Raw genomic sequence first — 14,571 nt, 5'->3', positions numbered from 1 at the left:
GTGGCTCCCGAATCTCACAATCACCTCTGTCTTGTCTCCAGGTCTCTGGCCTTTGGAAGGAGAGCCTGACTTGGTATCCCGAGAGGTCCTGGGTTAGGTATGTCCCCATGGGGCACCCGTAGGCGAACCCAGGACAGCAGGAGGCCGGGACAAGTGCAATATTAGCAGGAGAACGAACAACACTGCACTGTGCCCCATTCCTCCCGCCAACCTGGAAAGAGGAACACTTGCAGGCCTCTGGTTGAGCAAGTCACTGCTGCGTCACGGCCTGGGCTTCTCCCATGGGAGAGAGAGAGAGGACCAGGCTGCCGGTCCTGCGAAAAGAGTGGATAAATTATTACCATGGGGGTCTCGAGCGATACCCACCTGCACCCTCTCAGAGAAAGCCTCTCCAAGCCCCGTCCAGGCCCCCCCCCACAAGCCGGAGTCGCAACTGGCGCTCTGGAGCTGGGCATTTGGTTAAATAATCACCCGCCCTGGCCAAGACACTCGGACGTTGCTGTGGCGACCAGTGTCCCGGCAACGGCCAAGTGAATGCTGCGCTCTTGCCGGCAGCGAGGAGCCTTGTTTGGTTGGGGGGCGCCCCGCTCCACCCACGCCGCAGAGAGGACCCCGCAAGGCTCCCACGCACAGAGCGGAGAGAGCCGGCAAACGGGACTCCTGGGGAGGCATTCTACCTGCTTCCGCAAACTAAAATAAATTCTCCAAAATAAAAAACAAAACAACGCCATCGATCTCCTCTGGATCCCAGACTTGAGAAAGTTTTCAAATTTTGGAGGGTCACCACCTGTTGTGAGGGTGGGGGGGAGGACCCCCCTCCTTGGCCTTGAGAGGAAAAATGGAAATAAGGGAATCTTGCCCATCCTGCTGATGCCGAAAGACCCACCTGCTGCCTCTGTGGGCTAAGGGCAGAGGAGCGGCGCAGGTGGTAAAGATGTGGCAACCCTGAAAAGCCCCCTGTTGGCCAGGATGGGCATTGTGCCCACAGAAGGAGGGTTTTTGCTCTTTCAGGTAGATCTACTTGCCTTTGAAACGTGTGGCCGGAGAGCTTGTTTTTGGCAACCTCCCCAGCCTGGAAGGTGCAGGATGAGACGGGTCCTGATACAGTTCAGTCCTTCCAGCGTGTTTGGCTGGGGCCCTGACCGCGTCGACTCTCTCGCAAAAAAGTTCTGTTCGGGAGAGGGCTCTCCACCCCCCCCCACTCCGCCTCCAAGCTCGGCTCTTTAGCTACACAATGGAGCGGGCAGGGATGGGAGCGCCCAGCAACAATGGGCATGCATAGACTCCAGCGGCCCATTCAAGCAGCAAAAAGTGTCCTCTTAAAAGGGCAATGCGCAAGGCGGACCAGGGGGATGGGGACACAGCAGAGAGAGAGACCAGGAAACGGGTGGAAGCCCAACTTCAGAATGGAAACGCAGACACTGCCAAGTTAAGGGTGCCTCTGGACATGTGCAAAGTGGAGTTCTTTTTGGAGCGGCTTCAGGCAACCCCTAAGGTAGGGATGGGGGAACTTTCTTTTTTTTCTTTTTAGACCAAGGGAACTTTGGAACTCCCTGCCTAATGAAACCAGGCAGGCCCCTTCTCTGTACAGTGGTACCTCGAGTTACATACACTTCAGGTTACATAGGCTTCAGGGTCCATACGCTTCAGGGTACACACTCTGCTAACCCAGAAATAGTGCTTCAGGTTAAGAACTTTGCTTCAGGATAAGAACAGAAATCGGGCTCCGGCAGCACGGCAGCAGCAGGAGGCCCCATTAGCTAACATGGAGCTTCAGGTTAAGAACAGTTTCAGGTTAAGAACGGACCTCCGGAATGAATTAAGTACTTAACCTGAGGTACCACTGTACTGTGCTTGACACCTGCTAAAAACGTTTTTGTTTCGACAAGGCTACCCAAATGATGCGAGTTTTGATCTGTCCTTTGTCTGTGGGTGTTTTTTTTAAACTTTTCAAAAGTTTTAAATTATGGCCGTTCACTTTCCTTAGTGATAATTTTATTGCTTTATCTTTTTTCATAAATTGCTCTGAGGTTTTTTGTTTTGTTTTTACAGTCAAGCGGCGTATAGATTCTATGAAATAAATAACAGGGATATACGTTCCATCCCAGGTGACTTTCCACACAAGCGGTGGGTGGGATCAAAGGCAAGAGCGGGCGCAGCGATGGATCTGTCTCTCGCCTTTTGCACCAGCAGGCTATATTCCAGCCACTCACAACAGTCCGAGGCTGCTCCACCCACCGCCCCGTTCTCCACGCAAGCTAGCAAGAGGCACAACCACAGCTCAGGGACCCACCTCAGCTCAGGGGGCGGAGCTGGGCCAGCAAGAGGCGTGGCCTTAGAGGGGGTGTGGCCTGGTGAGAGTCTCGAGGGCCAAATAGAAAGGCTTTGAGGGCCGCATTCAGCCACTAGACCTGAGATTTCCCAGCCCTACTCCCAATTTCAAGGGTACATTTTGCCTTTCACTCTCAGTTACACCCCCTTTTACAGTCAAACGGCTTAGTTGTCAAACAAATTGGCTCCTGAATGCTGAAAACCCAGAAGTAAGTGTTCCAGTTTTCAAATGTTTTTCGGAAGCCAAACAGACTTCCGGAACAGATTAACTTCGAGAACCAAGGTATGAGTGTATTTGTATTTATCACTGGTTAAATTTATAGGCCGCTTTTTCCACACTCTAATATTCTATTATTCTATTCATTCCCAGTCTTTCCTCCAATTAGCTCAATACAGGGCCACACTTCTCTCCTCCCCCCCCTTCCTATTTTATTGTTTATACCGTATTTTATGTTTTGGTTTTTTTGTAGCATCAATTAAGTGTATTAAATTTGTTGTTAGCTGCCCTGAGCCTGGTTTCCTGAACCGGGAAGGGCGGGGTATAAATAAAAAATTATTATTATTATTATTATTATTATTATTATTATTATTATTATTTTACCCTCACAACAACCCTGCGAGGTTGTGGAGGCATTCTGTTCTATTCATTTCCCGCCTTCCCTCCAAGGCAGCAAACTTGTTTTTTTCTCTCTTCCCCATCTCCCATTCCACCTGCACAACAGCCCTGCGAGGTTGTTCACCCAGTAATTGGCTACTGTGGTCATAGAGTGAGCTTCACAGGCAGGCATAGATTTGAACTCTGGTATATCCCAGAGCCTAGCCTGACACCCTGGGGGGGGGGGGGGATTGGATTCTGAAAAGTTCACGAGGGGGATGAAATTTTCACGCAGGGGGAAATTCCACAGCTCTTACCACAAATTGGCTTGCAAAATATATATATATCCCAGGAATTCCTAGTGATGTGCCAGCCCTGCACTCTGGCAGAACGTACAGTGGAGACCACTCCATTTGGGCAAATGGGGTGCTTTTGGCCCAATAACCCCAGTCTGTCTTCAGCCAGCCCCTGCCAGCCTCTCCACTTTGCGGGGGGCGGCACTGACAGCCACCTTCCTCCTCCTTCCCCTTCACGTTTCACTTGTAGAAATCAGCGGCGGCAAGAGGAGGGGACAAATTTGCAATGAATGGGTTCTGCAATTATTGGCTCCGGCTGTCACCTCTCTAAGAGTATCCCCTGTGTTGCAAAAGAGAAAACTCTGAACAACACGGCTAATAATGTATTAATGATAAATTTATAACATTACAGTGGTATCTCAAGTTAAGTACTTAATTTGTTCCGGAGGTCCGTTCTTAACCTGAAACTGTTCTTAACCTGAAGCACCACTTTAGCTAATAGGGCCTCCTGCTGCTGCCACGCCGTCGGAGCACGATTTCTGTTCTTATCCTGAAGCAAAATTCTTAACCTGAAGCACTATTTCTGGGTTAGTGGAGTCTGTAACCTGAAGCGTATGTAACCCGAGGTACCACTGTACCTTGTTTCACAATTCATAACCAGCAAACATGTAAAATGTGCATGGAGTCACAATTAATAGGAGTCAAATACAGTAGTACCTCAAGTTACATACGCTTCAGGTTACATTCACTGCAGGTTACAGACTCCACTAACCCAGAAATAGTACCTTGTGTTAGGGATGAGAACAGAAATCGGGCTCCAGCAGCACAGTGGTAGTGGGAGGCCCCATTAGCTAAAGTGGTGATTCAGGTTAAGAACGGACCTCCGGAACGAATTAAGTACTTACCATGAGGTACCACTGTAAATGTTCCATGAACAGAAATATTAGGCGTAGTCAGTAACTATCAAAAAGCCCTTCCTGCCCGCAGACTGTCTTGCCAGAGTGGTGCATGCTCTGGTTATCTCTCGCTTGGACTACTGCAATGCGCTCTGCATGGGGCTACCTTTGAAGGTGACCCGGAAACTACAACTAATCCAGAATGCGCCAGCTAGACTGGTGACTGGGAGCGGCTGCCGAGACCACATAACACTGGTCCTGAAAGACCTACGTTGGCCCCCAGTACGTTTCCGAGCACAATTCAAAGTGTTGGTGCTGACCTTTCAAGCCCTAAACAGCCTTGGTCCAGTATACCTGAAGGAGCATCTCCACCCCCATCGTTCTGCCGGGACACTGAGGTCCAGCACCGAGGGCCTTCTGGCGGTTCCCTCACTGCGAGAAGCCAAGTTACAGAGAACCAGGCACAGGGCCTTCTCAGTAGTGGCACCTTCCCTGTGGAACGCCCTCCCGCCAGATGTCAAAGAGAACAACAACTACCAGACGTTTAGAAGACATCTGAAGGCAGCCCTGTTCAGGGAAGCTTTTAATGTTTAATAGACTATTGTATTTTAATATTCTGTTGGAAGCCGCCCAGAGTGGCTGGGGAAACCTAGCCAGATGGGTGGGGCATTAATAATAATAATAATAATAATAATAATAATAATAATAATTTTTTATTAAGGCAAAAACCCTATCACTGCATATTTGCAGGATATTGACTGTTGAAAGGCTTTTCGCCTCCATCTCAGTGTTCTTTGATCATTACTGACTACTTTTCAACACAACCAGCTCTGCCATTAGAGAGACTGAGGCGGCTGCCTCAGACGGCAAAAGCCCCTGGGCGGCAGCAGAAGCAGCAGCAGGATGGCATTGGAAACTGCTCCGGAACCTGCAGAGCAAAATGGGTGCCAATGCAGCAGGGGAGGCAGAGGACTCTGTTGGTTGTGGACTCTCCTTCCTTGGAGGTTTTTAAACAGAGGTTGGGTGGCCGTCTGTCATGGATGCTTCAGTTGAGATTCCTGCATTGCAGGGAAGAAGAAGAAGAAGAAGAAGAAGAAGAAGAAGAAGAAGAAGAAGAAGAAGAAGAAGAGGAGGAGTTTGGATTTGATATCCTGCCTTTCATTCCCTTTAAGGAGTCTCAAAGCGGCTAACATTCTCCTTTCCCTTCCTCCCCCACAACAAACACTCTGTGGGGTGAGCGGGGCTGAGAGACTTCAGAGAAGTGTGACTGGCCCAAGGTCACCCAGCAGCTACATGTGGAGGAGCGGAGACGCGAACCCGGTTCACCAGATTACAAGACTCCCGCTCTTAACCACTACACCACACTGGCTCTCAGGGGGTTGGACTAAATGACCGTCGGGGTCCCTTCTGACTCTGCAGTTCAGTGATTCTATGAAGCAGTGGCAGTGGCAACAGGCAGAACAGCAGCACATCTGCTTTTCAAGATTATTCCATTCAGTGTCTGTCAGGTGTGCGTGCAGGAGCCAGGCCCTGTGACCAATAAGGCTTCTCAGGCCCGGGGCCTTCCTAAGTTTGATTTTTATCCACCCTGGCCAAGGTGCTGGAGAGTATGGCACAATGGGCAGCCTTCACAGTGATTTTGACATGTTAACAAACTTATTTCTCTCCCAAAACACACACACACCCAAAGATGGAAAGGGGCTAAATGCAATCCTCTCTGTCTGGCGCTGAGAATTCTCCCCTGACTGGGCAAGAAAAATTGATGGACTATGCAGAACTGGCAAAACTGACATACAAGCTACGGGACAAGGATAACTGTGACTTTAAAGATGAATGAGAACCCTTTACAAAGTATTTGAAGATGCAACAAAGCAAATTGGACTCCTTGGCTGGCTTTGAATAAACATTCACAAACTTTTTATTGATAATAATCAGCTAAATAGTTTGAGGATCTATACAACTGCGTAACATGCAGAAAACAGCACTTTTAGAGAAATCAAAGACTGGAACTGATGGAAGTCGGGGGGGGTGGGAGGGTTCTATGGGGGGGAGGGAGGAAAAATGGCAGGAAAATAAGGATGATATGTTTCTGGATAATATGTTTTGTTTTAATTTTGAATAAAAAAGTTATTGAGAGAGAGAGAGAGAGAGAGAGAGAGAGAGAGAGAATTCTTCCCTAAGCTGCACCCATCCCTGGCCCTGGTTTCACACCCTCCTTGAAGGCTTTTGCCCAGCTGGAATGTGCCCTTGAACCCCGATCATTCCTCTTTCTTGTCTGGATGGAGAGCAAAGAGGGGCGTATGCAGGAGTGCATGTGCAGAAACTAGCCTGCTGTTCGGATGTAAACATTCACATGCATTGCTCTGGTCATTGTTGCCTCTGGCCCCTGGGATGTTGTGCAGAAGGAAATGTGGCCCTCAGGCTGGAAAATGCATTTTCAGGATGCTCAGGTGCCGTTTAGAAATTTCATGCCCAGCCGTTGCCTGGCTAAGTTGCTGGCAAAGAAATAGCCAGGAGGTGGTGCTGCAACCCCGGCCATGTGGAAAGTGCCACCGGGTTAGTGTGCTTATTCCAGGAAGGTCTGTGTATATTTGGAAAAAGCAGTACTAAAAAGCCGAGACATCACCTTGCCAACAAAGGTCCATATAGTTCAAGCTATGGTTTTCCCAGTAGTGATGTATGGAAGTGAGAGCTGGACCATAAAGAAGGCTGATTGCCGAAGAATTGATGCTTTTGAATTACGGTGCTGGAGGAGACTCTTGAGAGTCCCATGGACTGCTAGAAGATCAAACCGATCCATTCTGAAGGAAATCAGCCCTGAGTGCTCACTGGAAGGACAGATCCTGAAGCTGAGGCTCCAATACTTTGGCCATCTCATGAGAAGAGAAGACTCCCTGGAAAAGACCCTGATGTTGGGAAAGATGGTGGGCACAAGGAGAAGGGGACGACAGAGGACGAGATGGTTGGATAGCGTTCTCGAAGCTACCAGCATGAGTTTGACCAAACTGTGGGAGGCAGTGGAAGACAGGAGGGCCTGGCGTGCTCTGGTCCATGGGGTCACGAAGAGCTGGACACGACTAAACGACTAAACAACAACAACTAGGCCAGGCTTCCTCAACCTCGGCCCTCCCCCTTTTTTTCAGACTACAATTCCCATCATCCCTGACCACTGGTCCTGCTAGCTAGGGATCATGGGAGTTGTAGGCCAAAACTATCTGGAGGGCTGAGGTTGAGGAAGCCTGTACTAGGCACTGGGGGGTCTGGGGCCTTGGACTTGGGAGGGTGGGGTGAACAGCAGTGCTGGGTTTCTAAAGCGGCAGGTTCAGGGCTCAAACCAGTCTGGAACTGGACTGTCAGGAGTTCTTAGTGCAAAACACTCTGTGCATGCTCAGGATCACTCTCTTCCCCCCTTTCTCTTCTGCAAAGGCTGAGCTCTCTCTGCATTTGCGATTCCCAGTAACTGGTATTCAGAGGTCACCCCAAAACTGGTGTTTGGGAAAAGGCTCAGTGGTTGCAGCATGCAGAAGGTCCCAGGTTCCAATTCCCGGCATCTCCAGGCTCCATATCTGAAACCCTGGAGAGCTGCTGCCAGTCAGTGTCGACAATACTGAGCTAGCTGGAGCACAGCACTGACTCTGTGCAAGGCAGTTTCCTGTGTTCCTATATAAGTCCACCTCTTGCGTAAAATCCTAAAATTGTAGAGTTGGCAGGGATCCCAAAGGGTTAACTAGTCCAACCCGCTGCAATGCAGGAATAGAACCATGAGGTCTAGCACCATGAGGACTGGAATCTAACCAAGGTTCAAAGCTTCTCTTTATACATACTCACTCCTCCAAATTTGTAATGCAGCTCTCCAATCAAAAAGGGTCTGCAAAAAAAATGGCCTGGCAAACTTGGAACTATGCATGGCAGTCAAACAACTCCAATATGTTCTCTATATATGGAGACAACTTTAATTCTCACCTCCCCACCCACCCCTCCACCACTGATGATTTGGACTTTGTATGCAATTGTTCTAATTTGCATGGTTTTTCACTTCTGCTTTTCATATATTATTTTTCATTTCTTGTTATAATTGTCCTCTCTGTTCTGTGCGAACTGAAATTAAAAAATGATGCGTATTAGGGGAAAGCGTGCATTTCAAAATGCATGTATTAGTGGAAATAACATGCCACACTTAGGGAAAACTGCTTGTGAAAATTGTGTACAATTGGGCAGAATAGTGCATAGAAATGCATATAATTTTGGAGAAACCGGGGCTAAAATGCTGGCAGGTTTCCATGAGGACCCTTGGAAATGAAACTGACAAATGGATGCAGATACGTGGTGGAATTAAATTAAACCCGGAACAAGGAGAAACCGAAACAGACTGATCGGCCCATCCCTGTGGTGTGGATCTCTCAAGTTTTGCAAAACAGAAAGGTTGTTTTGGGGAAAAGGCAGCTCAGGCCTGTAGCCAAAAAATTTTATGGATGCCAAAGAACAAAGGGAGCATCAAGGAATGGAACGGAGGTGCTAAAATATTATAACCGGAGCCTTCACTTAAAAGAAACGGAATGCAATGCAAGAATTCTCTTGCACCGCTTTTGACCCTTTGGAGGTTTTCCCTGCGAAGCTCCTCCAGCAGTGAAGAACCTCAGGCCTGGAGGGCCGAATGTGGCCCTTCCAAGCCTCTCTGTCTGGGGGGTTTGTGTGTGTGAGTGTTGAAATCAGCCTCCTCTACAAAATTCACATGGTTTGCTCCGCCCCTTTTTTCTTTGGCCCTGCCCACCATGGCCATGTGATCACGGGGCGTCTGCCCAGAAGGGAACGCATCCCTCGGGGGGGGGGGAGAGGTGCCATAGCCTCGAGCGAAAGTCGCAAGAGCTGAGCCAATAGCAAAGGTCCCCCCAAAAGCTGGGTAAATTGGTTATGTGTGCCACCGAAGCAGCCAGAATTCTGTACGCACATAAATGGAAATAAGTTCTAATAATGAAAGAGGAGCAGACCTTAAAATCATTGGACTATGTGGAGATGGAGAAACTGACATCAAAAATAAGACACCAAGAAGGAGAAACGCGTGCAGAAAAACGGAGAGCCTTTTCTGATTAGTTGAGAAAATATTATAGTCAAATGAAATCACAGGGCCATAGCTGTCAACTTTCAGATTTGAAAATAAGGGATCAGCAGCCTCACCTATCCTGGGGACAGTCTACGGGATATCTAACAATCCGGGATAGCAGCGGGAAACGGCGCCGGAATAAGGGAATTTCCCGCAAAAAAAGGGAAGGTTGACAGCTATGCACAGGACTTGAAATATAGGCAAAGGAATAAGAATGATAAAGGAATGCAATGTAAGATTTATGTGCTCAGTAGTGGCGCCTGCCCATCAGATGTCAAGGAAATAAACAACTACCTGACTTTTAGAAGACATCTGAAGGCAGCCCTGTTTAGGGAAGTTTTAATGTCTGAAGTTTTATTCTGTTTTTAGTCCTCTGTTGGGAGCCGCCCAGAGTGGCTGGGGAAACCAAAATAATAAAAATATGATGATTATTATTATGCTTTAGATAAATATTACATATATGGCAATAGGTGAAAGATTTGAATAGAAACCTCATGGAAGGAAGTCAAAATCTTAAGGGAAGATTGCATTGAAATTGAATTCGTTGAATTGTCTGAAAACTAATAAAACATTGGGGGGGGGAAGGAAACCAAAGGTGTCCTTGCAAGCGACTTTGCTCCCTCCCTTCAGTTCAGGCGCTTGGGTTGTTAAATTTCAATGACCCGTCTTGCCCAACCATAACAGCCGAACGATGTTTCCCCCTCAAATTTGGCTGCGCTGTGACGTCAAAAGACTCTGGAGCTCACACTTTTATCGCTTTATTCATCTCATATTTGCAATGGGTGTGGAAAGGGCCTCTGGGTGATACAGAGACTGGTCTTGAAATGTTTTAACAAGGTTCTTTTATTTATTCTGACTCCTGTTCCCTCCGCCGTCCCCAGACAGGTATGATTAAGTGTTCTGTGCACTTTCTGGACTCATTGCCCTTTGTACGAGTCCATGATCTTCCAGGCACCAGGCTCAGACCCGAGCCAGGATTCGCATGCGCCTGTTCCCAGCGGGGGCTGGACACAGCCCTGGCAGCTAGTCTCCCTCTATAGCCTTGCTATTAATTTGCTGCATTTCCATCCCACTAAAAAGGAGCTCAAGGTGTCTTGAACCTTCCATCACTGGATGTCTGCCATTTCCTGTGTTTACGAGAGAGGGAGAAAGACTTTCCCCTATTCTTCTCCACCGTAGAAGATAGACAGATAATTTATTACGGTCGGAGACCAGCTTATAAAACACACTTGGGGGTACAATCCCAGAAGGAAAACAAACATTTAAAACAATGTATAAAACAATAAATTTAAAATTTATAAATGCGATAAGCGTATAGACACTTAAAACTTTAAGATAAGCTACTGCAGAGAGATGACCCAGAGTCACCCATGGAACCGAGTCTGGGGATTTTCTTAACGAACTAGTTTGGATCGGGGGATGGTCTGCGCCCACAGATGTGTACACAGAAACTGGCGACCATCCGGGTCGTCTTATGATCTTTGCCTAACAAGAAAAGGTCAATTTTTGCTTTTCCGGGAGGTCAGCGAGCCTCACCAGCAGGGGATCGATGGTCTTACTTCGTGCCTCTTCATAAAAGGGACATCTAAAGAACAAGTGCTCTGGGCTTCCTATCTCCCCCAATGAACAGGCGCAAAGTCTCTGAGCATTTTTTTAAAGGATCCTTCCAGGACCTGCGAGGGCAGAGCCGAGCTTCTGGCGAGTGTAAAGGCCCTTCTTGCATTTTTGGATACGAGAAAGAAGAGATATGCTGCCAGTGTGGCTATATATCTCTTGATTTCTCCAATTTTATAGTTGGGGCACCTTGAGCAGTCCTGTTGTCTCTCGGTGTCTATGATTCTTTGCCTGACCATAGCTTTTGCCTGGCCCAACCCCAGACTTAGAAGGGCTTGAGGGTCAAAACCCAGTTCCTGAAGTGTGTTCAGGACTGCTCTCTGCCAGCCTGACTGGAACTGGTCGCAGAGGATCAGTGGGGGTATTCCTCGGGGGAGCAAATTCAATGTCAGCCATTTGTAGATTGATGTTAGGTGGATATAAGCCTCCACTCTCATCATCCCCGTTTCTAGTGTAACCCATGCATTTGAAACACATCTGGGGACTTGTAGGAGAGCTCTAAGGAGTTTGGATTGAACTCTCTCAAGGGAGGAGAAAGCAGAGGAAGGCGGGCCCAGAAAGGATCCATAAAGGAGCTGCACTGTAGAATTGTAGAGTTGGAAGGGACCCAAAGGGGCACCTAGTCCACTGATGCCTTTCTGCGAATACTGAGTACAATATGGGTATGTCTTTAAGTTAACATCTTACATTAAAAATCTGACAGTACCAAACTATCGAAGGCTTTCACCAAAGCCAGACTAAACGTCTTTCCTTCTGCAGTGTTGGATGGCAGGTTGAGAGGAGTTCCCTACCAGGACAGACTTTGCTCGTGCGCTCAAGACATCGATTCCATAAAACGTATTTTGTTGCATGGTGCAAAATATGAGCAAGCCAGGGCTGAACTGATACTACCCTTGCTGGTACCTTTCCCAGGAAAATCAGAGGCTCACTATGTCAGGTTCCTATTGGAAGACCGGACAAATGCTAGAACATTAGCAGTGGCAAAGTTTTTATCGGTGGTTGCAAGAACAAATAATCCCTATATTCTGAACAAAATGCTTGTTTAACCTGGAGTTAGGCTGTATGAATTGTGTATTGCTTTGTAATGATTTGTTGGGTCTCTGGACCGTAATAAAGATTGATGATGATGATGTTAGCTCAGTCGGCGAGAGCGTGGTGCTGATAACGTCGAGGTTGCAGGTTCGATCCCTGCATGTGAGATAGCTGCATGTTCCTGCATCGCAGGGGGTTGGACTAGATGACCCCTTGTCTCTTCCAACTCTACAATTCTACCATTCTCCTCCAGGGATCCTCTTTTCCAGCCCAGCGACTTTCTTTTTTCTTTTTTAAAGATTTTTATTAAAGTTTCAAACATTTTATAAAAACAAAACTAAACAATACAATAATACAAACAAACAGACAAAAATAAAAACAAGTATAATTTCAGTCCCTTATTTTCTTATAACTTACTTCCCTGACTTCCTCATACCTCCCCTTTCTGTATTCCAATTTCTAATTTATTAATTCAGGAAATCCTTTCCCTTATTTTTCATTTAATTTTTAGTCTCTCTTTTCTTTTTTACTTATCCTTTACAGCTGGAAACCACATATTTTCTAAACCAACGTCATTCTAACATTCATTAATTTTACAGTATTTCTTAAGATAGTCCTTAAATTTCTTCCAATCTTCTTCCGCTGTCTCTTTCCCCTGGTCTCGGATTCTGCCAGTCATCTCTGCCAGTCCCATATAATCTATCACCTTCATCTGCCATTCTTCCAAGGTGGGTAGATCTTGTGTCTTCCAATACTTTGTGATGAGTATTCTTGCTGCTGCTGTAGCATACATAAAGAATGTTCTATCCTTCTTTGGCACCAATTGGCCGACCATGCCCAAAAGAAAGGCCTCTGGTTTCTTCACCCAGCGACTTTCACTACGTCTCACGGGAGGGGACATCGTAGTTTAACTATGCGCTGGCCGGGTGAAGAAGCAGCAAAATATGTGGCAGCAATCCAGCTGCTAACCGAATGTAACTCTGACCCACCGTGACACTCTCACAAGGAAAGGCACTGTGTGAAAAAGATTTATTACTGAAATGAGATCGTTCACCTAGCTGCCTAAAAATAGCATCCATAGGATTTAAGTTCCCTTTATTGGTTTTTTAAATTTGTTTATTTTCAACGCCCTTGATCTTACTTCCTCTTCCTAGAAGGGATGAAATTTAACTTGGCTTGCCACGCTGCGCGAAGGAGTTGAAAGGTGACGGGTTTCTCGCCGTTATAGAATCATAGAATTGTAGTAGGGACCCTGAAGGACTCATACTTAATCTGTTAATGTTTTGCAGCCCTGGGAGGGCGGTGGCAGATTTAGTCACGACACATCAAGGAGTCACCGCAATATCCTACTTTCTCTTGGTAGCTGCTGTTCATTTTCCCCATGCATCATGTGTTTGCAGAGGGGTGTGGCCGAAAATAAGGCCATTTTTCCCACCGCTGACCCGCTCCTCTGCCTCTGTTTCCTGGCATGCTGGCAGCTCCCTTCCCAAACTAGAGCTCAAACAATTTATTTATTTGGGGGGGGGGGGGAGCTGTCTCAGCCTTCTGCCTGGCTCACGAGCTTTCCAGAAGCAGGCATCTGTCCCCTGTCAGAGACAGGGTGCTTGGGCAAACGAAACTTTGGTCCGACTGAGCGAGAGTGAGGCGTTTTCCATGGCATGCCAGTCTATCAGTATCTGTTAGTCGTCATAATAGTTGAAGACAGAGCCTCCCTACCCAGAAGCATTCTACCTCCAGAAAACTGTTTGGGCTGTGGGGGGGGCGTGGTCAGAGAAGAACAGCTGCGGGTGATCCAGGAAGCATCTGTCAGTGTGAATCTGGATGCTGGACTGGACAGAACTTGGTCTGACTGAGCAAATAAAGTCTTCCATGCCTCAACACTGCTGTTATTTTACTGGCCATTTCGCCATAATATAAACAGTGGGCCTGGAGAGAACATAAAACCATAAACAGACCATAAAAATGAAATAAAAGCAGCAGCATCTATGCTCGAAATAAGGGGAAATTGCCTGGCAATACTTCCTCCTTCTGTAAAGGTTCTTCTCCGCTCCTGTGTTCTTGCAGCAAACAGAATGATTTTGGGGTTCGCCGTGCGCAGGCTCAGCAGTTAAGAGCGCCCACTGGGTTTGTGGAAGGGGTATAGGAAAGGGTAGGCAACTTGGAGTCCTGGGGGCACATGTGGCCCTCGGCCTAATTTCAAAAGTGATCGGTTCAAGCTTCCGGAGAAAAAGCATTTTTTTCTTTCCTGTCAGCCTGCTGGGCAGAGAGGAAGGAAGAGAAGTAATGATGGAAGGACATGAGAGGATGTTTGAAAGAGAAAGGGGGAAATGGGACACTAGGGGAGAGGGGAGCTTGTTGGAGGCTGAGACCCCTCTGGCTTCTTCACCAGCCGGACTCAGCCCTGCCTCTTGGCCTCCCTCCTCTTCTGCCTCCACTTCTGCCTCTGATTCTGAACTGCTCTCTGCCAGAGACTCTCCCTGCTCACTAAACCCTGTTGCCTCTTCAGCTTCCGACACATTCTGCTCTGAGTCTTCTTCTCATTGTCCCACCACCAGTCTCTGGGCTCTGAGCTGCCTTCCCTGGGCTGGTTTCTTCTACCTCCCCTCTGCATCCAGCCCATCCAGTGCCGGATTTACCTATAAGCTAAACAAGCTATAGCTTAGCGCCCCACTCTCTTGGGGGTCCCCAAAAAGTTTAAAGAGAAAA

The 14,571-nt window shown here is 47.5% G+C and overlaps 1 long non-coding RNA gene across 1 annotated transcript; it reads right to left on the bottom strand.

The window, feature by feature from the left end:
- Positions 1-10,494: 10,494 nt before the first annotated feature.
- Positions 10,495-12,131, bottom strand: LOC310833028. The gene is made up of 2 exons (XR_014558522.1): positions 11,092-12,131; positions 10,495-11,050 (listed from the first exon to the last, which is right to left on the bottom strand). It is a non-coding gene; the product is annotated as an uncharacterized lncRNA (long non-coding RNA).
- Between the last annotated feature and the right edge of the window lie 2,440 nt (positions 12,132-14,571).

This window comes from Podarcis gaigeae (assembly GCF_964106915.1).
Source record: "Podarcis gaigeae genome assembly, chromosome: 16".
Classification (NCBI taxonomy): domain Eukaryota; kingdom Metazoa; phylum Chordata; class Lepidosauria; order Squamata; family Lacertidae; genus Podarcis; species Podarcis gaigeae.
Note: the sequence above shows the minus strand (reverse complement) of the source record. Positions and strands in the feature narration are given on the sequence as shown.